This window comes from Melanerpes formicivorus, unplaced genomic scaffold (assembly GCF_026170545.1).
Source record: "Melanerpes formicivorus ecotype bairdi unplaced genomic scaffold, bMelFor1.0.p_v2 SCAF_24, whole genome shotgun sequence".
NCBI lineage: Eukaryota > Metazoa > Chordata > Aves > Piciformes > Picidae > Melanerpes > Melanerpes formicivorus.
The window spans coordinates 4111384-4135258 of NW_027142376.1; the positions used below are offsets into that span (position 1 = coordinate 4111384).

The following is a 23875-nucleotide window of genomic DNA, read 5'->3' on the forward strand; positions in this document are numbered from 1 at the left end:
GCAGGACACCCAATACCGGGGTGAGACCACCCCAATCCTGCGGGACCCCAAACCCTGGAACCCCCCCCGAGACCTCTAACACAACACCACCACTCCCCGCCCCCTCAGCTGCTTCAGGACCCTCCAGAGACCCCCCCGGAGACCCTCCAGAGGCCGCCAGACACCTCTCGATGCCCACAAAGCCCCTCTAGACGCCCCAGAATACCTCTCTGCGCCTCCCTGCAGAGGCCACTCACACCCTTGGCAGCAGGCGACAGCAAGCAGTACCTGGCCGTGCCCACAAGGTGGGAGCAGTGAGCAGAAGAGCCAGGGGCGCTAGGGACACCGAGACTCCAGCAGTGCCACACAGCAACCCACACGCTGTGGGGACCTGACACAGAGACCCCGAAACCACACTGAGGCACAGACCCCCCCACTCCTCCCTGACCCTCCAGACATGACCCAGGAGCCCCTCCAGAGGTCCCCAGACACCTCTAGATGCTCCCAGAACCCTTCACATGCCCCCAAATTCCCCTTTCATACCCCCAAGCCCACTTCAGATGACAGCAGACCCTCCTTAACAGGCCCCCAGCGCTCAGCAGGTCCGGTGCTGCTGTGCCTCGGGAGCAGATCAGCTGGTCTCCCTGCAGAGCTTTTTCCAGTCAATGAAAAAACAGCACACCACACACACACACGAAAGACAATCCACTGTTTTAATTGAGAGACAGTTGCTATTTCTGCTTCAAACCACACCCCACACCCCCCCGTGGCTCTGCTCAGGATGTGCTTTTCTCCTCTAGAAGCCTTTCTACAGAACAGAGGGGGGTCACGTCAAGGCCTTTCTGCACACAAATCACTGCCCTTCTGCAATCTCTCAATAAGCAGCACCGCTGTTCCTCTGCTGGAACACCTCACACTCACTCTTACACTTTCCCAGGGCTTTCCCTCCCCTCCAAGAACGTCCTGGCATTTCAAACATTTGGCATTTCAGGTCTGCAAGCAGCCTTTGTGGGAGGCTGCCCTCACCCCTCCCTCACTGCTCCTCTGCTGTATCCTCGCCCACCCCGCTGTGGCATCACAGAAGGAAAGACAGCCGAGCGGCTACGCTCCTGTTCTTTTTATCACCCCGAGCCGGGGACAGCCTTCTGGGCAAGGTTTGCAGCTTCAGCACACAGCTGAGCTTTGCTCTCACCCATTAAACCCTTTGGTGGTTTCAGCTTCCCGAGGATGTGTCGGCACAAGTCCTTGTCGGGGCACCGCAAACAGGGAGAGACAAAGCTCCGAGATCCAGGAAGAGGACGGCTGAGCAGACACCCCTAAAGAGAGAAACTTCATCAGCTGAACCTCACACTTCTCCCAGCTTTGCAACAGCAAAGAACTTTGTGAACAACACAGTGGTGCTCCTAAGGAGGTCACCAGCTTGCAAGTTACAGGAGAAATAAAAACCTTTTTATTACAGAAGCACTGGCAAAAATTTACGGACAGGAACAGCAGACGAGCAAATTCTGCGATTGAGCTAACGATAGACATCAGGCCTAGGATCTGGCTACCCTGACAAAGGATGCCAACAGGACAGAGTGAGGCCTCAGCAGCACTCCCAAAAAGCCCCACAGAGAGCCACAGGCTCTGGCCCGTGCCCCACCTACGGGCCGGCCCTCCTGGCAGCAGCGCAACACCACCTCTTCAGGAGCCCAGGGACTGACCTCAGCCCCCTAAGGGCCAGGCAAGGTTGGTTCCTGTTAGCTGCCTAAAGCAGCCTCCCCAGCCCTGCTTACAGGGACCTTGGGCTGCTGCTGGGGACAGAAGGGGGATGGAGGGCTCCACAACTCGTCACACAGACCCCGAGCACAGGGCTGTTAAGCTGACAGGGTGCCAAGGGAACAGGCTGCCATGAAGGCACAGACCCAGGCCCTGAACTACAGGGTGGGTCACCTTGCCGCAGCAACACGACCCAGCGGCTTCGCTGCGTCCGACGAATAAAAGGAGGAAGTTCCACAGGAACAGAAGGGAAAACCTTTTCACTGTGTGTGCCAGAGCCCTGGAGCAGGCTGCCCAGAGAGTTAGTGGAGTCTCTGGAGACATTCAAAACCCGCCCCAGGTGATCCTGCACTGGCACAGGGGTTGGACCGGATGCTATTTTGGGGTCCCTTCCAACCCCTAACACTCAGTGATTCTGTGATTAGCTATGCTGGTGACAGAGTCTCACTGAGTGCTCTTTAAAATGTTTTTCTTTTCTTTCAGCCTAGGAGTTTCATATTTAAATAGACCTTCTGCTCTGTCTTCCCCCTTCCTTCTTCCATCTTGCGTCTAAACACTAGGAGAGCTTGATGAGCTGTATCCTGGGCGTCCCAACGTAACACATCTCAACTGCATACATGGATTTTGTAATCTTTTGCCCCATTGCTCGCACAGGGTGGATTAAGTTCATTACTTAGAGCTTGTCAGGACAGCTGTTGAAGTGTCCTGTGCAATGCAGGAGGAGTTGAATCCCATAGGAAACCACATTACTGTGCTTTGTCAGCCTGGTTATGGTCAGAAACCTCCTTCATTTTTTTTTCTCTTGAACAGATATATCACATGAGCCCCCAGAATTAATTTGCCTCTTCTCATAATTATTTCTTTAAAACTGTCTTAGAAGTGTCTCTGTCCTTCCCTCTCTCTAGATACTGGCCTCCTGAGCCCACGGCAGACTTGCACAGAGCTACTGCGAGCACCACTCTGCACGGCCTCTGGGGGGCTTTCAAGCACAGGCACCCCAGGAGAATCCAAACCTAACCTTGCAGCTGGCCTTAGAGCTCCTCTTTGGAAAACTGTCGCTGCCAGGGCCCACAAACCAACGTCCTCTGTCGGCAAACCGGATGTAAGGGCTGAAAAGTGTCAACGGAAACCGTAATCGGATGGCCCAGGAAGATCCTGCCGGTCTGAACACACCGGACCTGGAATGCACAAAGAAACTCTGTTAACAACTGCCTGTGTGTCTGCTCATAGCTTGAGGAGTAACAGAGCAGAACCAATTCCCAAAAGGTTTTCACTGCGTTCCCAGGGCAAGTAGAGGCTTGCTCTGGCTGTAGTTAATACCTAGAAATTCCTATCAAAATCTTTGCAGCACAACAAGAAAAAAACCAAACCAACCAAACCACAAACTGCTTTATATTATTAAGTAGGAACTCGAAAGCTTACAGGAACTGTGGGGATTTGTTTATGACAAATTATTCCTTTTCTTTTTTTCAGTGAGCAATTGGGTTTCCAACAGCTCCACATTCTGACACCAAAGCACCCCGCTCCGTGTCAGGGCTTGTGGCTGAGGCCGAATACAAATCTGCAACTGGTCCTCAGGCAAAGCAGTTAAGCTCCCTGAAAAAAAAGGAAAGAAAGCAAGAGTGAGTCAACCATAAAAACAAGACCTAACCAAACCCCCAAAGCCATTTTGTCAGGAAGTCGCCTCCACTATCACCCGCCACATGCTGAAATTCCCTTCCCCTGGGGCTCCTGCTTGGCCCACAGCTGGGGAACATAAAGCAAGGCACAGCCCTGTGGGTACCTGCTGCCCTGGAGCCACCAAAACCGGAGCACCCAGTCACTACCAATCCCACAGCAGACCCAAGATACAACAGGGACTCCATAGAGACTCCAAAACCTCACTGAGAACCCCCCAACTCCTTCAGGACCCCCACAGATTCTCCAACTTAGATGCCCACAAAACCCCTTTGGTTGCACCCAAACCCCCCATCTGAAACACCCAGCTCCACTTTAGGTACCCCCAGATGCTTCCAATGTCCCCAGACCCGCTGGTGGACCAGCCCAGAACCCCCTGACACTATCCCAGACCCTTTCAGGGGGCTCCACACCCCTTCTAGATGCCCACAAAACCCCTTCACACGCCAAAAGAAACCTTTACCTGCCTCCAAACCCCACGTGGGGGCCACTTAGCAGCGGGTGGCAGCAACCAAGTCTGTTGCTCTCACCAATTAAACCCTTTGGTGCTCTCAGCTCTCTGACCCTGTGTCAGTGCAAGTCCTTGTCGGCCGGCACCTTCGTCCTGATCCAGGCGGAGAGAGAACTGCCAGGAACACAGCTTCGCCGCTCCGCTTGCGGCACGCCTGCTGCCGAGGGCAGCCTCGTCCGCAGCCTGCCCGAGAGGAACACGGCCCCCGGGGCCGGGGGACACACAAAAGCCTTCCACAAAGGAAACAAGGGAAGTCTCTTGGCCACTCTTCACGTGCCGAGTGCGATTGTCATGCGGAACACACCGCGGCATCTGGAACGAGTTTAAGTCCAGGTCTGTGGCAGCACAGAGGTTCCTGGAATATCCCGGTACATCGATCCACAGGAGGTTGTCTTTCGGTCCCCAGTCTGATGCTTTGCAGCACAGCCATCACACCATTTCTCTCGAGTGCTTTGAACTGACAATTCATGCAGGAGAATAAAACCAAACAGGAGTAAGCAGCTTGGAAAAGAACTTTGATCATCACCGGGCCCAGCAAGAGGACACAGTCTCAGGCTGCACCAGGGGAGGTTTAGGCTAGAGGTTAGGAAGAGGTTCTGCACAGAGAGAGTGATGGCCCATTGGAATGGGCTGCCCAGGGTGGTGCTGGAGTCACCATCTTTGGAGGTGTTCAGGAGGAGACTGGATAGGGTGCCTGGTTGCTTGGTTTAGTTGATTAGGTGGTGTTGGATGATAGGTTGGACACGATGATCTTGAAGGTCTCTTCCAACTCGGTCTGGTCTATTCTATTCTATTCCGTTCCATTCCATTCCAACACCATCTAATCAACTAAACCACGGCACTGAGTGCCTCATCCAGTCTCTTTCTAAACACTTCCAGTGATGGTGACTCCCTGGGCACCACCTCCCTGAGCAGCACATTCCAAAGGCCAATCTCTCTTTCAACCTGCTCTATTCTATTCTATGAAGACCTTCTTCCTAACATCCAGCCTAAACCTCCCCTGGCACAGCTTGAGACTGTGTCCTCTTGTTCTGGTGCTGCTTGCCTGGGAGAAGAGACCAACCCCCACCTGGCTACAACCAGAACTGAGGGGACTGCAATCCTTGCAGCTTCAGCTTTCCTTCTCTGCTACTTCTTTTTTCAGATGGATTGTTTTTCAAAGGGACTGCTGGACAGCAGAACAGGATGGATGGCTGGGCCCCAAGAGCGGTGGGGAACAGAGTTAAACCCAGCCGGTGGCCGGCCGGGCACAAGTGGTGTTCCCCAGGACACCCCTTGTGAGAGAGTGAGTCCAGAGAAGGGCCACAAAGCTGGTGAGGGGTCTGGATAACAAGCCTTACGAGGAGTGGCTGAAGGAACTGGGACTGTTTAATCTGCAGAAGAGGAAGCTGAGGGAATTAAGGTATGGTCTGGCTTCAGCTCTCAACTACTTCCACGTTGAGCAAGGACAGCTTGTACTCACAGAAGGCACTGGCTGCTTGGGTTCAAGGTTCCTGCAGAGCTCAGGCTATCTCTCTTCATTAGTGAGGTCGTCCTGTCACCTAGGCAGAGAGAAGAAAATGCAGCTATGAAATTAGACCACTGGAATCGTGAGACTCGTTCTGTGTGAGACTCCAGGAGAATCCAAACCTAACCTTGGAGCTGCCCTGAAGAGCTCCTCTTTGGAAAAGTCTCGCTGCCGGGCCCCACAAACCCCACACCCTCTGTCAGCAAACCGGATGTACGAGCTGAAGAGTGTCGACAGAAACTGTACGTGGACAGCTCAGGAAGATCCTGCCAGTCCCAGCACACCAGTCCTGGAATGATCAAAGAAAGTCCGTTAACAACTGTCTGTGTGTCTGCTCATAGCTTGAGGAGAACCCCCCAACTCCTTCAGGACCCCCCCAGACTCCCCAACTTAGATGCCCACAAAACCCCTTTGGATGCACCCAAACCCCCCATCTGATACGCCCAGCTCCGTTTTAGGTACCCCCAGACGCTTCTAATGTCCCCAGACCCGCTGGTAGACCAGCCCAGAACCCCCTGACACTATCCCAGACCCTTTCAGGGGGCTCCACACCCCTTCTAGATGCCCACAAAACCCCTTCACATGCCAAAAGAAACCTTTACCTGCCTCCAAACCCCATTTGGGGGCCACTCAGACCCCTTAGCAGCGGGTGGCAGCAACCAAGTCTGTTGCTCTCACCAATTAAACCTGGATGTTAGGAAGAAGGTCTTCATAGAATAGAATAGAGCAGGTTGAAAGAGAGATTGGCCTTTGGAATGTGCTGCCCAGGGAGGTGGTGGAGTCACCATCACTGGAAGTGTTTAGAAAGAGACTGGATGAGGCACTCAGTGCCATGGTTTAGTTGATTAGATGGTGTTGGAATGGAATGGACCGGACCAGGTTGGAAGAGACCTTCAAGATCATCGTGTCCAACCTATCATCCAACACCACCTAATCAACTAAACCATGCAACCAAGCACCCTATCCAGTCTCCTCATGAACACCTCCAAAGATGGTGACTCCACCACCTCCCTGGGCAGCCCATTCCAATGGGCAATCACTCTCTCTGTGCAGAACCTCTTCCTAACCTCTAGCCTAAACCTCCCCTGCCACAGCTTGAGACTGTGTCCTCTTGTTCTGGTGCTGCTTGCCTGGAAGAAGAGACCAACCCCCACCTGGCTACAACCTCCCTTCAGGGAGTTGCAGAGAGCAAGAAGGTCTCCCCTGAGCCTCCTCTTCTCCAGGCTAAGCAACCCCAGCTCCCTCAGCCTCTCCTCACAGGCCTGTGCTCCAAACCCCTCCCCAGCTTTGTTGCCCTTCTCCGGACTCCTTCCAGCAACTCAACGTCTTGCTTAAACGGAGGGGCCCAGAACTGGACACGGGACTCAAGGTGTGCCCTAACCAGTGCCAAGTGCAGGGGCAGAATGACCTCCCTGCTCCTGCTGGCCACACTGTTCCTGATATTGGCCAGGTTGCCAGTGGCCTTCTTGGCCACCCGTGCACGCTGCTGGTCACGACCAGAAGACAGGGATCAGAAGAGTCTTTGGCCAAGCTGTAAACCACTTCCTAACATTCAGCCTAAACCTCCCCTGGCACAGCTTGAGACTGTGTCCTCTTGTTCTGGTGCTGCTTGCCTGGGAGAAGAGACCAACCCCCACCTGGCTACAACCAGAACTGAGGGGACTGCAATCCTTGCAGCTTCAGCTTTCCTTCTCTGCTACTTCTTTTTTCAGATGGATTGTTTTTCAAAGGGACTGCTGGACAGCAGAACAGGATGGATGGCTGGGCCCCAAGAGCGGTGGGGAACAGAGTTAAACCCAGCCGGTGGCCGGCTGGGCACGAGTGGTGTTCCCCAGGACACCCCTTGTGAGAGAGTGAGTCCAGAGAAGGGCCACAAAGCTGGTGAGGGGTCTGGATAACAAGCCTTAGGAGGAGTGGCTGAAGGAACTGGGACTGTTTAATCTGCAGAAGAGGAAGCTGAGGGAATTATGGCGTGGTCTGGCTTCAGCTCTCAACTACTTCCACGTTGAGCAAGGACAGCTTGTACTCACAGAAGGCACTGGCTGCTTGGGTTCAAGGTTCCTGCAGAGCTCAGGCTATCTCTCTTCATTAGTGAGGTCGTCCTGTCACCTAGGCAGAGAGAAGAAAATGCAGCTATGAAATGAGACCACTGGAATCGTGAGACTCGTTCTGTGTGCGACTCCAGGAGAATCCAAACCTAACCTTGGAGCTGCCCTGAAGAGCTCCTCTTTGGAAAAGTCTCGCTGCCGGGCCCCACAAACCCCACACCCTCTGTCAGCAAACCGGATGTACGAGCTGAAGAGTGTCGACAGAAACTGTACGTGGACAGCTCAGGAATATCCTGCCAGTCCCAGCACACCAGTCCTGGAATGATCAAAGAAAGTCCGTTAACAACTCTCTGTGTGTCTGCTCATAGCTTGAGGAGAACCCCCCAACTCCTTCAGGACCCCCCCAGACTCCCCAACTTAGATGCCCACAAAACCCCTTTGGATGCACCCAAACCCCCCACCTGATACGCCCAGATCTGTTTTAGGTACCCCCAGACGCTTCTAATGTCCCCAGACCCGCTGGTAGACCAGCCCAGAACCCCCTGACACTATCCCAGACCCTTTCAGGGGGCTCCACACCCCTTCTAGATGCCCACAAAACCCCTTCACATGCCAAAAGAAACCTTTACCTGCCTCCAAACCCCATTTGGGGGCCACTCAGACCCCTTAGCAGCGGGTGGCAGCAACCAAGTCTGTTGCTCTCACCAATTAAACCTGGATGTTAGGAAGAAGGTCTTCATAGAATAGAATAGAGCAGGTTGAAAGAGAGATTGGCCTTTGGAATGTGCTGCCCAGGGAGGTGGTGGAGTCACCATCACTGGAAGTGTTTAGAAAGAGACTGGATGAGGCACTCAGTGCCATGGTTTAGTTGATTAGATGGTGTTGGAATGGAATGGACCGGACCAGGTTGGAAGAGACCTTCAAGATCATCGTGTCCAACCTATCATCCAACACCACCTAATCAACTAAACCATGCAACCAAGCACCCTATCCAGTCTCCTCATGAACACCTCCAAAGATGGTGACTCCACCACCTCCCTGGGCAGCCCATTCCAATGGGCAATCACTCTCTCTGTGCAGAACCTCTTCCTAACCTCTAGCCTAAACCTCCCCTGCCACAGCTTGAGACTGTGTCCTCTTGTTCTGGTGCTGCTTGCCTGGAAGAAGAGACCAACCCCCACCTGGCTACAACCTCCCTTCAGGGAGTTGCAGAGAGCAAGAAGGTCTCCCCTGAGCCTCCTCTTCTCCAGGCTAAGCAACCCTAGCTCCCTCAGCCTCTCCTCACAGGCCTGTGCTCCAAACCCCTCCCCAGCTTTGTTGCCCTTCTCCGGACTCCTTCCAGCAACTCAACGTCTTGCTTAAACGGAGGGGCCCAGAACTGGACACGGGACTCAAGGTGTGCCCTAACCAGTGCCAAGTGCAGGGGCAGAATGACCTCCCTGCTCCTGCTGGCCACACTGTTCCCGATATTGGCCAGGTTGCCAGTGGCCTTCTTGGCCACCCGTGCACGCTGCTGGTCACGACCAGAAGACAGGGATCAGAAGAGTCTTCGGCCAAGCTGTAAACCTCTTCCTAACATTCAGCCTAAACCTCCCCTGGCACAGCTTGAGACTGTGTCCTCTTGTTCTGGCGCTGCTTGCCTGGGAGAAGAGACCAACCCCCACCTGGCTACAACCAGAACTGAGGGGACTGCAATCCTTGCAGCTTCAACTTTCCTTCTCTGCTACTTCTTTTTTCAGATGGATTGTTTTTCAAAGGGACTGCTGGACAGCAGAACAGGATGGATGGCTGGGCCCCAAGAGCGGTGGGGAACAGAGTTAAACCCAGCCGGTGGCCGGCCGGGCACAAGTGGTGTTCCCCAGCACACCCCTTGTGAGAGAGTGAGTCCAGAGAAGGGCCACAAAGCTGGTGAGGGGTCTGGATAACAAGCCTTACGAGGAGTGGCTGAAGGAACTGGGACTGTTTAATCTGCAGAAGAGGAAGCTGAGGGAATTATGGCGTGGTCTGGCTTCAGCTCTCAACTAGTTCCACGTTGAGCAAGGACAGCTAGTACTCACAGAAGGCACTGGCTGCTTGGGTTCAAGGTTCCTGCAGAGCTCAGGCTATCTCTCTTCATTAGTGAGGTCGTCCTGTCACCTAGGCAGAGAGAAGAAAATGCAGCTATGAAATTAGACCACAGGAATCGTGAGACTCGTTCTGTGTGAGACTCCAGGAGAATCCAAACCTAACCTTGGAGCTGCCCTGAAGAGCTCCTCATAGCTTGAGGAGTACCAGAGCAGGAACAATTCCCAAAAGGTTTTCACTGCATTCCTAGGGCACTTGAAGGATTGCCCTGGCTGTAGTTAATACCTAGAAATTCCTATCAAAATCTTTGCAGCACAGCAAGGAAATTGAGGGATGGGAAGGCAATATGTACTTACACGTTAGGCAAGAATTGGCTTTGCAAACTAATCTCTCTAACTGTTGGATATGCACTGAACTTCCTCGAGGCCAAATGAGGACCCCTTTATTTGGGGAAGCCTCAATGAATTGGACTTGGGGGGCATCAGACTGGGTGACTACATCTGAGAGTACCTTCCACAAGTGTCAGCATGGGAAAGATAGCTCAGAAAGCCTGGGTCCAAAGTTTGCCTTAAGAAAATATAGTATAGGAATATACTGTTGGCTGTGAGAAAGGGGGGAACTGATGAACAGAAAAGTCTCATTAACAGAACCACAGAGTTGATAAGAATTTTCCGCTTGTTAGCTGAAATGCTGGGACGCAGGGAGGGGGAGAGGGGTTGGCAGACAGCCTTTGGATAGAGAAGGAATAACAGGATTTGTCAGTGATTCACTTCTGTTAGTCTTGGACAAGATGCTCTTTTGGATAAGACAAAGGACACCTGCATGATATGTGTACTTCTGCTCTTTTAGAGAGATAAGCTTTGTATAGATAGGCAGCATCTGGACCTCTGTCATTATAGACAGATAACTTTTTGTATAAAAGTTTGCCCAAACCTCTCTGAAGACACACAGCTCTTTTGAAATGATCCTACCTGTGTCAGGCGCCAGAATAGAAGCACGATACAAGAGACTTACTGAGTCTCTTGTGTGTCTTTCTCTAAGTCATTATCAACGCTGTTTGCAGCACAAACCCAAACCCAAACCCACCCCGAGACACCCCCAGCTCCCACGGGAGCCTGCAGAGACCTCCCAAAGGGTCCGTCGGAGGTGCCCAGCTGCCTCCCCACGACCCTTGACCCTTTCCGATGGCCCCACGAGAACTTTACGTATCCCCAGACCCTTTTAGGTGTCCCCAAGACCTCCTCCGTCACCCCCAAAAGCCCTGCCGATGGCCCCAGACCACCTTCAGACGCCGGAAGGAACACACCTGGGAGTCCCGGGCCGGCAGCGACACCGGGACCGGACCCGCTGCGGCGCAGGCGCCGGATCCATAGCGACCACCGGGACGCTGCCCCCCTGGCGCGAGCAGAGCCGGGCTAGGGCGCAGGCGCCGGATCCATAGCGACGCTCGAGTCAAGCTCTCCGCCCTCCGCTCTTCCCCTAAGAATTTTCGAGCATTCAGCGCAGTTAGGCTGCAGAAATTAGCTCACCCAGGGCGGCACACGCCGCGGCACGGCTGCACTGCCGGCCATTACACACCGGGTTGAGCACTGACCTCCCACGGGGCGGTATACGCCGCGGCACGGCTGCACTGCCGGCCATTACACACAGGGTTGAGCACTGACCTCCCACGGGGCGGTATACGCCGCGGCACGGCTGCACTGCCGGCCATTACACACCGGGTGGCAGCATTGAGCTCCCCCGGGGCGGCACACGCCGCGGCACGGCTGCACTGCCGGCCATTACACACAGGGTGGCAGCATTGAGCTCCCACGGGGCCTCTGGGTACGGTTGAGGCAGCAGCCGCCACCCCCGCAGAGCCCCGCCGGCCAAGCCCGGACACGCCCCCCTCCCCCCCCCCCCCAAAGCCCCGCGCTGCCCCGCCGGTGGCCACCCCCCCAAGCCCCGCGCAGCTCCAGCGGCTGCTATAGAGAAACCCCCCAAAGCAGCAGAGACTGGCACTGACCTGAGACACAGCAGAAGAGCTCCAACCTCTACCAGCCACAACCCTGCACTGAGCCACTTTAAGCATCGGGCGCCATGTTGTTGAGGGCGGTGCCACGCTGGGGGGGGGGGCGGTGCCACGCTGGGGGGGGGGCGGTGCCACGCTGGGGGGGGCGGTGCCACGCTGGGGGGGGCGGTGCCACGCTGGGGGGGGGGGCGGTGCCACGCTGGGGGGGGGGGCGGTGCCACGCTGGGGGGGGCGGTGCCACGCTGGGGGGGGCGGTGCCACGCTGGGGGGGGCGGTGCCACGCTGGGGGGGCGGTGCCACGCTGGGGGGGCGGTGCCACGCTGGGGGGGGCGGTGCCACGCTGGGGGGGGCGGTGCCACGCTGGGGGGGGCGGTGCCACGCTGGGGGGGGGCGGTGCCACGCTGGGGGGGGCGGTGCCACGCTGGGGGGGGGCGGTGCCACGCTGGGGGGGGCGGTGCCACGCTGGGGGGGGGCGGTGCCACGCTGGGGGGGGCGGTGCCACGCTGGGGGGGGGCGGTGCCACGCTGGGGGGGGCGGTGCCACGCTGGGGGGGGGCGGTGCCACGCTGGGGGGGGCGGTGCCACGCTGGGGGGGGCGGTGCCACGCTGGGGGGGGCGGTGCCACGCTGGGGGGGGCGGTGCCACGCTGGGGGGGCGGTGCCACGCTGGGGGGGGCGGTGCCACGCTGGGGGGGCGGTGCCACGCTGGGGGGGCGGTGCCACGCTGGGGGGGGCGGTGCCACGCTGGGGGGGGGCGGTGCCTGCGTTGTGACCTCACGCTCAGCGTTCCATGGGTTTTATTCCCCTCCAAGACAACACGTTGAGTTCTGAGCAGCTGAGGAGCCCTGGGGAACACCTGTACAGAAACGTTCCTCCAAGAGCTGTCAGAAAAACGTTCGTTCCGCCAGCACTGCCGGCCGTTACACACCGGATGGCAACATTGAGCTCCCCCGGGGCGGCACACGCCGCGGCACGGCTGCACTGCCGGCCGTTACACACAGGGTGGCAGCATTGAGCTCCCACGGGGCGGCACACGCCGCGGCACGGCTGCACTGCCGGCCGTTACACACCGGGTGGCAGCACTGAGCACCTCCCTGGGCGTGGGCAGCAGCCGGGCCCCCACCTGGCTTTTATTTTCCAATGCTAAAAGCCTTTTAGAAGCAGAGAGGGCAGACAGGGGTCGTTTCCAAAGCTTTCTTACGCACCAGTCACTCCAAGCCCTCCCTCTCCAGCTGCAAACCAGAGGTTTGCCTCCGCCTCGCCTCACCCCAGTACTTACACTTTTAAAGATAGTGTGGTCCCCTCGGAGAATTTTCAGCACTTTAGGGGGGGGCCCCCAGCCCTCGCTCACCTGCTCCTCTGCTGCAGCAGCCCCCTGCCCCACGTGGCAGAACCAGCCCACCCACAATCCCCCCACTCCCTTTGAGTCGCCCCCAAAAAGGCACAAAATAAAGCAAACTGCCCAGCCAGCACCTCCTGCCTTTCACAGCAAGGACTGAACATTGCAGCTTTGGCCAAGACCATCAGCCCAAAGGAAGGCCTGGGCCCTGAGGAACTAAATGCAAGTGAACTATCTGACACCACCACAGTCCTGTGAATGTTGCAAAGCAGTAGTGCATGCGGTATAATAATTCGAAAGTTAAGGGCTGCTCAAGCTTTACACAAAGTATCCTATTCAGTTTTGGGTTCCACTTAACACAAAGTAAAAGTATAAAAGGTCAGAGGGAAAGCCAACTCTACCTCTGAACTACAGCAAGAAATACTGGAATCAAGGGGCCCTTTCTTCTGCTACTAATAGATGAAGAGAACATGAAAACTGATGGGCTAAACCAACAGGGCAAGATTAGAATAACTAGTAGAGAGAACGGAAGATACAAAGCTTCAACTGCATCTGTTTAGCAACGACTCCTACCAGATAACTTCCATGCCATAACTTTGCTGATTTCAAACAAGCCAGCTGGTGAAGCGTCTCGCTCACAGGCGGCCGACGAGGAGACGTGCAGAAGGCAGAGGCGAGGGAACAAGTCCTGAGCTTTGCTGCAGGCTGTCCTGCGGCTTCCCCTACCGACTCTTTCCCGTACACCACCGCAGAAGGAGTTGGGTGAATTTTGTCTCAAACCGGCTCCTAAGACAACCTCCGCTTTTTCCCTGGGTGCCTACGTGGGTGTTGCTTCATCTTTCCCTCACGCTCGGTACGGCATTCGGGTGCAGAGCAAGGCTCTGGACAGCCAAACCGAACTCCTGTGCTGAAGAAAAGGAAGCGGAAGCACAGGCTGAGCCCCTGAGCTCTAAACATTGACTGAGCCCCAGGAAATGCCTGCATGTGCTGGCTGCTGCCACCTCCTCGTTGCCCCGGGCCTGCTCATTGGAGGCTGCCTGGCAAAAGCACCTGCCCCCACTTTCCTCGGCGTTCTTTGAATACCCAGGTTGGAAACCTAAGAGGTAGCGTACTAATTGGAAAGCATGTTCCAGCGGGCGTGGCTGGAGGCTGGGCGCCGCCGCCGCTTTCTCTGCTCCCCGCCCCTCCTTTGCACGGCCCCTAATCACGTGACGATCGCTGGGCGAGTCTGGGTGCTGCTGGGTTCGCCCTGGGATCGCTGGGCGAGTCTGGGTGCTGCCGGGTTCACCCTGGGATCGCTGGGCGAGTCTGAGGGCATTGGGGTCAGCCTGCAAGAGCTGGGAGAGACAGGAGAACAGCTCGTGAACTGGGAGTAGACTGCTCCCGACCGCGGCAAATCGACACCCACCCCCCCCCCCGCCGCTGGTGTTTCTCGGCCCCCCCCTCGCTGCCGCCCACCCTCAAACCCATAGCAGAGTCCTGCAGCAGGCACAGAGCAACTCCAGAGAGCAGCAGAGTCCACACTGAGCTGATGCGGAGCGGAGAAAGCAGAGGGGACGAGGATTACGCTGGCTAGGTCGGAGCCGACGGGGCGAGGGCGGCGCCATCTTGGGAAGGGCAGGCGCTGTCACGGGTAGGGCGGCGCCATCTTGGAAAGGGCAGGCGCTGTCACGGGGAGATCGACGCCATCTTGGGAAGGGCAGGCGCTGTCACGGGTAGGGCGGCGCCATCTTGGGAAGGGCAGGCGCTGTCACGGGGAGGACGGTGCCGTCTTGGTGCCCTCACTTCCGTCTACATGCCCCCAGCCCTCCTTTCTCACCCTCTAAGGCCCTTGAGGTGCTCGCAGCTCGCCTTGAGATGCCGGGGGAGATGTGGCTGGGGGACCCTGGGACTGCAGGACACCCAATACCGGGGTGAGACCACCCCAATCCTGCGGGACCCCAAACCCTGGAACCCCCCCGAGACCTCTAACACAACACCACCACTCCCCGCCCCCTCAGCTGCTTCAGGACCCTCCAGAGACCCCCCCGGAGACCCTCCAGAGGCCGCCAGACACCTCTCGATGCCCACAAAGCCCCTCTAGACGCCCCAGAATACCTCTCTGCGCCTCCCTGCAGAGGCCACTCACACCCTTGGCAGCAGGCGACAGCAAGCAGTACCTGGCCGTGCCCACAAGGTGGGAGCAGTGAGCAGAAGAGCCAGGGGCGCTAGGGACACCGAGACTCCAGCAGTGCCACACAGCAGCCCACACGCTGTGGGGACCTGACACAGAGACCCCGAAACCACACTGAGGCACAGACCCCCCCACTCCTCCCTGACCCTCCAGACATGACCCAGGAGCCCCTCCAGAGGTCCCCAGACACCTCTAGATGCTCCCAGAACCCTTCACATGCCCCCAAATTCCCCTTTCATACCCCCAAGCCCACTTCAGATGACAGCAGACCCTCCTTAACAGGCCCCCAGCGCTCAGCAGGTCCGGTGCTGCTGTGCCTCGGGAGCAGATCAGCTGGTCTCCCTGCAGAGCTTTTTCCAGTCAATGAAAAAACAGCACACCACACACACACACACAAGACAATCCACTGTTTTAATTGAGAGACAGTTGCTATTTCTGCTTCAAACCACACCCCACACCCCCCCGTGGCTCTGCTCAGGATGTGCTTTTCTCCTCTAGAAGCCTTTCTACAGAACAGAGGGGGGTCACGTCAAGGCCTTTCTGCACACAAATCACTGCCCTTCTGCAATCTCTCAATAAGCAGCACCGCTGTTCCTCTGCTGGAACACCTCACACTCACTCTTACACTTTCCCAGGGCTTTCCCTCCCCTCCAAGAACGTCCTGGCATTTCAAACATTTGGCATTTCAGGTCTGCAAGCAGCCTTTGTGGGAGGCTGCCCTCACCCCTCCCTCACTGCTCCTCTGCTGTATCCTCGCCCACCCCGCTGTGGCATCACAGAAGGAAAGACAGCCGAGCGGCTACGCTCCTGTTCTTTTTATCACCCCGAGCCGGGGACAGCCTTCTGGGCAAGGTTTGCAGCTTCAGCACACAGCTGAGCTTTGCTCTCACCCATTAAACCCTTTGGTGGTTTCAGCTTCCCGAGGATGTGTCGGCACAAGTCCTTGTCGGGGCACCGCAAACAGGGAGAGACAAAGCTCCGAGATCCAGGAAGAGGACGGCTGAGCAGACACCCCTAAAGAGAGAAACTTCATCAGCTGAACCTCACACTTCTCCCAGCTTTGCAACAGCAAAGAACTTTGTGAACAACACAGTGGTGCTCCTAAGGAGGTCACCAGCTTGCAAGTTACAGGAGAAATAAAAACCTTTTTATTACAGAAGCACTGGCAAAAATTTACGGACAGGAACAGCAGACGAGCAAATTCTGCGATTGAGCTAACGATAGACATCAGGCCTAGGATCTGGCTACCCTGACAAAGGATGCCAACAGGACAGAGTGAGGCCTCAGCAGCACTCCCAAAAAGCCCCACAGAGAGCCACAGGCTCTGGCCCGTGCCCCACCTACGGGCCGGCCCTCCTGGCAGCAGCGCAACACCACCTCTTCAGGAGCCCAGGGACTGACCTCAGCCCCCTAAGGGCCAGGCAAGGTTGGTTCCTGTTAGCTGCCTAAAGCAGCCTCCCCAGCCCTGCTTACAGGGACCTTGGGCTGCTGCTGGGGACAGAAGGGGGATGGAGGGCTCCACAACTCGTCACACAGACCCCGAGCACAGGGCTGTTAAGCTGACAGGGTGCCAAGGGAACAGGCTGCCATGAAGGCACAGACCCAGGCCCTGAACTACAGGGTGGGTCACCTTGCCGCAGCAACACGACCCAGCGGCTTCGCTGCGTCCGACGAATAAAAGGAGGAAGTTCCACAGGAACAGAAGGGAAAACCTTTTCACTGTGTGTGCCAGAGCCCTGGAGCAGGCTGCCCAGAGAGTTAGTGGAGTCTCTGGAGACATTCAAAACCCGCCCCAGGTGATCCTGCACTGGCACAGGGGTTGGACCGGATGCTATTTTGGGGTCCCTTCCAACCCCTAACACTCAGTGATTCTGTGATTAGCTATGCTGGTGACAGAGTCTCACTGAGTGCTCTTTAAAATGTTTTTCTTTTCTTTCAGCCTAGGAGTTTCATATTTAAATAGACCTTCTGCTCTGTCTTCCCCCTTCCTTCTTCCATCTTGCGTCTAAACACTAGGAGAGCTTGATGAGCTGTATCCTGGGCGTCCCAACGTAACACATCTCAACTGCATACATGGATTTTGTAATCTTTTGCCCCATTGCTCGCACAGGGTGGATTAAGTTCATTACTTAGAGCTTGTCAGGACAGCTGTTGAAGTGTCCTGTGCAATGCAGGAGGAGTTGAATCCCATAGGAAACCACATTACTGTGCTTTGTCAGCCTGGTTATGGTCAGAAACCTCCTTCATTTTTTTTTCTCTTGAACAGATATATCACATGAGTCCCCAGAATTAATTTGCCTCTTCTCATAATTATTTCTTTAAAACTGTCTTAGAAGTGTCTCTGTCCTTCCCTCTCTCTAGATACTGGCCTCCTGAGCCCACGGCAGACTTGCACAGAGCTACTGCGAGCACCACTCTGCACGGCCTCTGGGGGGCTTTCAAGCACAGGCACCCCAGGAGAATCCAAACCTAACCTTGCAGCTGGCCTTAGAGCTCCTCTTTGGAAAACTGTCGCTGCCAGGGCCCACAAACCAACGTCCTCTGTCGGCAAACCGGATGTAAGGGCTGAAAAGTGTCAACGGAAACCGTAATCGGATGGCCCAGGAAGATCCTGCCGGTCTGAACACACCGGACCTGGAATGCACAAAGAAACTCTGTTAACAACTGCCTGTGTGTCTGCTCATAGCTTGAGGAGTAACAGAGCAGAACCAATTCCCAAAAGGTTTTCACTGCGTTCCCAGGGCAAGTAGAGGCTTGCTCTGGCTGTAGTTAATACCTAGAAATTCCTATCAAAATCTTTGCAGCACAACAAGAAAAAAACCAAACCAACCAAACCACAAACTGCTTTATATTATTAAGTAGGAACTCGAAAGCTTACAGGAACTGTGGGGATTTTTTTATGACAAATTATTCCTTTTCTTTTTTTCAGTGAGCAATTGGGTTTCCAACAGCTCCACATTCTGACACCAAAGCACCCCGCTCCGTGTCAGGGCTTGTGGCTGAGGCCGAATACAAATCTGCAACTGGTCCTCAGGCAAAGCAGTTAAGCTCCCTGAAAAAAAAGGAAAGAAAGCAAGAGTGAGTCAACCATAAAAACAAGACCTAACCAAACCCCCAAAGCCATTTTGTCAGGAAGTCGCCTCCACTATCACCCGCCACATGCTGAAATTCCCTTCCCCTGGGGCTCCTGCTTGGCCCACAGCTGGGGAACATAAAGCAAGGCACAGCCCTGTGGGTACCTGCTGCCCTGGAGCCACCAAAACCGGAGCACCCAGTCACTACCAATCCCACAGCAGACCCAAGATACAACAGGGACTCCATAGAGACTCCAAAACCTCACTGAGAACCCCCCAACTCCTTCAGGACCCCCACAGATTCTCCAACTTAGATGCCCACAAAACCCCTTTGGTTGCACCCAAACCCCCCATCTGAAACACCCAGCTCCACTTTAGGTACCCCCAGATGCTTCCAATGTCCCCAGACCCGCTGGTGGACCAGCCCAGAACCCCCTGACACTATCCCAGACCCTTTCAGGGGGCTCCACACCCCTTCTAGATGCCCACAAAACCCCTTCACACGCCAAAAGAAACCTTTACCTGCCTCCAAACCCCACGTGGGGGCCACTTAGCAGCGGGTGGCAGCAACCAAGTCTGTTGCTCTCACCAATTAAACCCTTTGGTGCTCTCAGCTCTCTGACCCTGTATCAGTGCAAGTCCTTGTCGGCCGGCACCTTCGTCCTGATCCAGGCGGAGAGAGAACTGCCAGGAACACAGCTTCGCCGCTCCGCTTGCGGCACGCCTGCTGCCGAGGGCAGCCTCGTCCGCAGCCTGCCCGAGAGGAACACGGCCCCTGGGGCCGGGGGACACACAAAAGCCTTCCACAAAGGAAACAAGGGAAGTCTCTTGGCCACTCTTCACGTGCCGAGTGCGATTGTCATGTGGAACACACCGCGGCATCTGGAACGAGTTTAAGTCCAGGTCTGTGGCAGCACAGAGGTTCCTGGAATATCCCGGTACATCGATCCACAGGAGGTTGTCTTTCGGTCCCCAGTCTGATGCTTGGCAGCACAGCCATCACACCATTTCTCTCGAGTGCTTTGAACTGACAATTCATACAGGAGAATAAAACCAAACAGGAGTAAGCAGCTTGGAAAAGAACTTTGATCATCACCGGGCCCAGCAAGAGGACACAGTCTCAGGCTGCACCAGGGGAGGTTTAGGCTAGAGGTTAGGAAGAGGTTCTGCACGGAGAGAGTGATGGCCCATTGGAATGGGCTGCCCAGGGTGGTGGTGGAGTCACCATCTTTGGAGGTGTTCAGGAGGAGACTGGATAGGGTGCCTGGTTGCTTGGTTTAGTTGATTAGGTGGTGTTGGATGATAGGTTGGACACGATGATCTTGAAGGTCTCTTCCAACTCGGTCTGGTCTAGTCTATTCTATTCCGTTCCATTCCATTCCAACACCATCTAATCAACTAAACCACGGCACTGAGTGCCTCATCCAGTCTCTTTCTAAACACTTCCAGTGATGGTGACTCCCTGGGCACCACCTCCCTGAGCAGCACATTCCAAAGGCCAATCTCTCTTTCAACCTGCTCTATTCTATTCTATGAAGACCTTCTTCCTAACATCCAGCCTAAACCTCCCCTGGCACAGCTTGAGACTGTGTCCTCTTGTTCTGGTGCTGCTTGCCTGGGAGAAGAGACCAACCCCCACCCGGCTACAACCAGAACCGAGGGGACTGCAATCCTTGCAGCTTCAGCTTTCCTTCTCTGCTACTTCTTTTTTCAGATGGATTGTTTTTCAAAGGGACTGCTGGACAGCAGAACAGGATGGATGGCTGGGCCCCAAGAGCGGTGGGGAACAGAGTTAAACCCAGCCGGTGGCCGGCCGGGCACAAGTGGTGTTCCCCAGGACACCCCTTGTGAGAGAGTGAGTCCAGAGAAGGGCCACAAAGCTGGTGAGGGGTCTGGATAACAAGCCTTATGAGGAGTGGCTGAAGGAACTGGGACTGTTTAATCTGCAGAAGAGGAAGCTGAGGGAATTAAGGCATGGTCTGGCTTCAGCTCTCAACTAGTTCCACGTTGAGCAAGGACAGCTTGTACTCACAGAAGGCACTGGCTGCTTGGGTTCAAGGTTCCTGCAGAGCTCAGGCTATCTCTCTTCATTAGTGAGGTCGTCCTGTCACCTAGGCAGAGAGAAGAAAATGCAGCTATGAAATGAGACCACTGGAATCGTGAGACTCGTTCTGTGTGCGACTCCAGGAGAATCCAAACCTAACCTTGGAGCTGCCCTGAAGAGCTCCTCTTTGGAAAAGTCTCGCTGCCGGGCCCCACAAACCCCACACCCTCTGTCAGCAAACCGGATGTACGAGCTGAAGAGTGTCGACAGAAACTGTACGTGGACAGCTCAGGAAGATCCTGCCAGTCCCAGCACACCAGTCCTGGAATGATCAAAGAAAGTCCGTTAACAACTGTCTGTGTGTCTGCTCATAGCTTGAGGAGAACCCCCCAACTCCTTCAGGACCCCCCCAGACTCCCCAACTTAGATGCCCACAAAACCCCTTTGGATGCACCCAAACCCCCCATCTGATACGCCCAGATCCGTTTTAGGTACCCCCAGACGCTTCTAATGTCCCCAGACCCGCTGGTAGACCAGCCCAGAACCCCCTGACACTATCCCAGACCCTTTCAGGGGGCTCCACACCCCTTCTAGATGCCCACAAAACCCCTTCACATGCCAAAAGAAACCTTTACCTGCCTCCAAACCCCATTAGGGGGCCACTCAGACCCCTTAGCAGCGGGTGGCAGCAACCAAGTCTGTTGCTCTCACCAATTAAACCTGGATGTTAGGAAGAAGGTCTTCATAGAATAGAATAGAGCAGGTTGAAAGAGAGATTGGCCTTTGGAATGTGCTGCCCAGGGAGGTGGTGGAGTCACCATCACTGGAAGTGTTTAGAAAGAGACTGGATGAGGCACTCAGTGCCGTGGTTTAGTTGATTAGATGGTGATGGAATGGAATGGACCGGACCAGGTTGGAAGAGACCTTCAAGATCATCGTGTCCAACCTATCATCCAACACCACCTAATCAACTAAACCATGCAACCAAGCACCCTATCCAGTCTCCTCATGAACACCTCCAAAGATGGTGACTCCACCACCTCCCTGGGCAGCCCATTCCAATGGGCAATCACTCTCTCTGTGCAGAACCTCTTCCTAACCTCTAGCCTAAACCTCCCCTGCCACAGCTTGAGACTGTGTCCTCTTGTTCTGGTGCTGCTTGCCTGGAAGAAGAGACCAACCCCCACCTGGCTACAACCTCCCTTCAGGGAGTTGCAGAGAGCAAGAAGGTCTCCCCTGAGCCTCCTCTTCTCCAGGCTAAGCAACCCCAGCTCCCTCAGCCTCTCCTCACAGGCCTGTGCTCCAAACCCCTCCCCAGCTTTGTTGCCCTTCTCCGGACTCCTTCCAGCAACTCAACGTCTTGCTTAAACGGAGGGGCCCAGAACTGGACACGGGACTCAAGGTGTGCCCTAACCAGTGCCAAGTGCAGGGGCAGAATGACCTCCCTGCTCCTGCTGGCCACACTGTTCCCGATATTGGCCAGGTTGCCAGTGGCCTTCTTGGCCACCCGTGCACGCTGCTGGTCACGACCAGAAGACAGGGATCAGAAGAGTCTTCGGCCAAGCTGTAAACCTCTTCCTAACATTCAGCCTAAACCTCCCCTGGCACAGCTTGAGACTGTGTCCTCTTGTTCTGGCGCTGCTTGCCTGGGAGAAGAGACCAACCCCCACCTGGCTACAACCAGAACTGAGGGGACTGCAATCCTTGCAGCTTCAGCTTTCCTTCTCTGCTACTTCTTTTTTCAGATGGATTGTTTTTCAAAGGGACTGCTGGACAGCAGAACAGGATGGATGGCTGGGCCCCAAGAGCGGTGGGGAACAGAGTTAAACCCAGCCGGTGGCCGGCCGGGCACAAGTGGTGTTCCCCAGCACACCCCTTGTGAGAGAGTGAGTCCAGAGAAGGGCCACAAAGCTGGTGAGGGGTCTGGATAACAAGCCTTACGAGGAGTGGCTGAAGGAACTGGGACTGTTTAATCTGCAGAAGAGGAAGCTGAGGGAATTATGGCGTGGTCTGGCTTCAGCTCTCAACTAGTTCCACGTTGAGCAAGGACAGCTAGTACTCACAGAAGGCACTGGCTGCTTGGGTTCAAGGTTCCTGCAGAGCTCAGGCTATCTCTCTTCATTAGTGAGGTCGTCCTGTCACCTAGGCAGAGAGAAGAAAATGCAGCTATGAAATTAGACCACTGGAATCGTGAGACTCGTTCTGTGTGAGACTCCAGGAGAATCCAAACCTAACCTTGGAGCTGCCCTGAAGAGCTCCTCATAGCTTGAGGAGTACCAGAGCAGGAACAATTCCCAAAAGGTTTTCACTGCATTCCTAGGGCACTTGAAGGATTGCCCTGGCTGTAGTTAATACCTAGAAATTCCTCTCAAAATCTTTGCAGCACAGCAAGGAAATTGAGGGATGGGAAGGCAATATGTACTTACACGTTAGGCAAGAATTGGCTTTGCAAACTAATCTCTCTAACTGTTGGATATGCACTGAACTTCCTCGAGGCCAAATGAGGACCCCTTTATTTGGGGAAGCCTCAATGAATTGGACTTGGGGGGCATCAGACTGGGTGACTACATCTGAGAGTAACTTCCACAAGTGTCAGCATGGGAAAGATAGCTCAGAAAGCCTGGGTCCAAAGTTTGCCTTAAGAAAATATAGTATAGGAATATACTGTTGGCTGTGAGAAAGGGGGGAACTGATGAACAGAAAAGTCTCATTAACAGAACCACAGAGTTGATAAGAATTTTCCGCTTGTTAGCTGAAATGCTGGGACGCAGGGAGGGGGAGAGGGGTTGGCAGACAGCCTTTGGATAGAGAAGGAATAACAGGATTTGTCAGTGATTCACTTCTGTTAGTCTTGGACAAGATGCTCTTTTGGATAAGACAAAGGACACCTGCATGATATGTGTACTTCTGCTCTTTTAGAGAGATAAGCTTTGTATAGATAGGCAGCATCTGGACCTCTGTCATTATAGACAGATAACTTTTTGTATAAAAGTTTGCCCAAACCTCTCTGAAGACACACAGCTCTTTTGAAATGATCCTACCTGTGTCAGGCGCCAGAATAGAAGCACGATACAAGAGACTTACTGAGTCTCTTGTGTGTCTTTCTCTAAGTCATTATCAACGCTGTTTGCAGCACAAACCCAAACCCAAACCCACCCCGAGACACCCCCAGCTCCCACGGCAGCCTGCAGAGACCTCCCAAAGGGTCCGTCGGAGGTGCCCAGCTGCCTCCCCACGACCCTTGACCCTTTCCGATGGCCCCACGAGAACTTTACGTATCCCCAGACCCTTTTAGGTGTCCCCAAGACCTCCTCCGTCACCCCCAAAAGCCCTGCCGATGGCCCCAGACCACCTTCAGACGCCGGAAGGAACACACCTGGGAGTCCCGGGCCGGCAGCGACACCGGGACCGGACCCGCTGCGGCGCAGGCGCCGTGTCCATAGCGACCACCGGGACGCTGCCCCCCTGGCGCGAGCAGAGCCGGGCTAGGGCGCAGGCGCCGGATCCATAGCGACGCTCGAGTCAAGCTCTCCGCCCTCCGCTCTTCCCCTAAGAATTTTCGAGCATTCAGCGCAGTTAGGCTGCAGAAATTAGCTCACCCAGGGCGGCACACGCCGCGGCACGGCTGCACTGCCGGCCATTACACACCGGGTTGAGCACTGACCTCCCACGGGGCGGTATACGCCGCGGCA

General features: G+C 55.3%; 2 long non-coding RNA genes across 4 annotated transcripts; both read right to left on the reverse strand.

Moving 5' to 3' along the window:
- Positions 1–528: 528 nt before the first annotated feature.
- LOC137448289 (uncharacterized) lies at positions 529–9668 on the reverse strand. Of its 3 annotated transcripts, XR_010989038.1 has the most exons (10): positions 9538–9668; positions 7635–7796; positions 7463–7541; positions 5560–5721; positions 5388–5466; positions 3878–4382; positions 3160–3333; positions 2756–2915; positions 1172–1295; positions 529–631 (listed from the first exon to the last, which is right to left on the reverse strand). It is a non-coding gene; the product is annotated as an uncharacterized lncRNA (long non-coding RNA). The 3 variants fall into 3 exon arrangements; XR_010989036.1 differs by lacking the exon at positions 529–631 and having other exon boundaries at positions 679–1295; XR_010989037.1 differs by lacking the exons at positions 529–631; positions 7463–7541; positions 7635–7796; positions 9538–9668 and adding an exon at positions 6035–6168 and having other exon boundaries at positions 679–1295.
- Positions 9669–15462: 5794 nt separating this feature from the next.
- On the reverse strand, positions 15463–22324 carry LOC137448417 (uncharacterized). The gene is made up of 7 exons (XR_010989080.1): positions 22247–22324; positions 20344–20505; positions 20172–20250; positions 18662–19166; positions 17944–18117; positions 17540–17699; positions 15463–16079 (listed from the first exon to the last, which is right to left on the reverse strand). It is a non-coding gene; the product is annotated as an uncharacterized lncRNA (long non-coding RNA).
- Positions 22325–23875: the final 1551 nt, after the last annotated feature.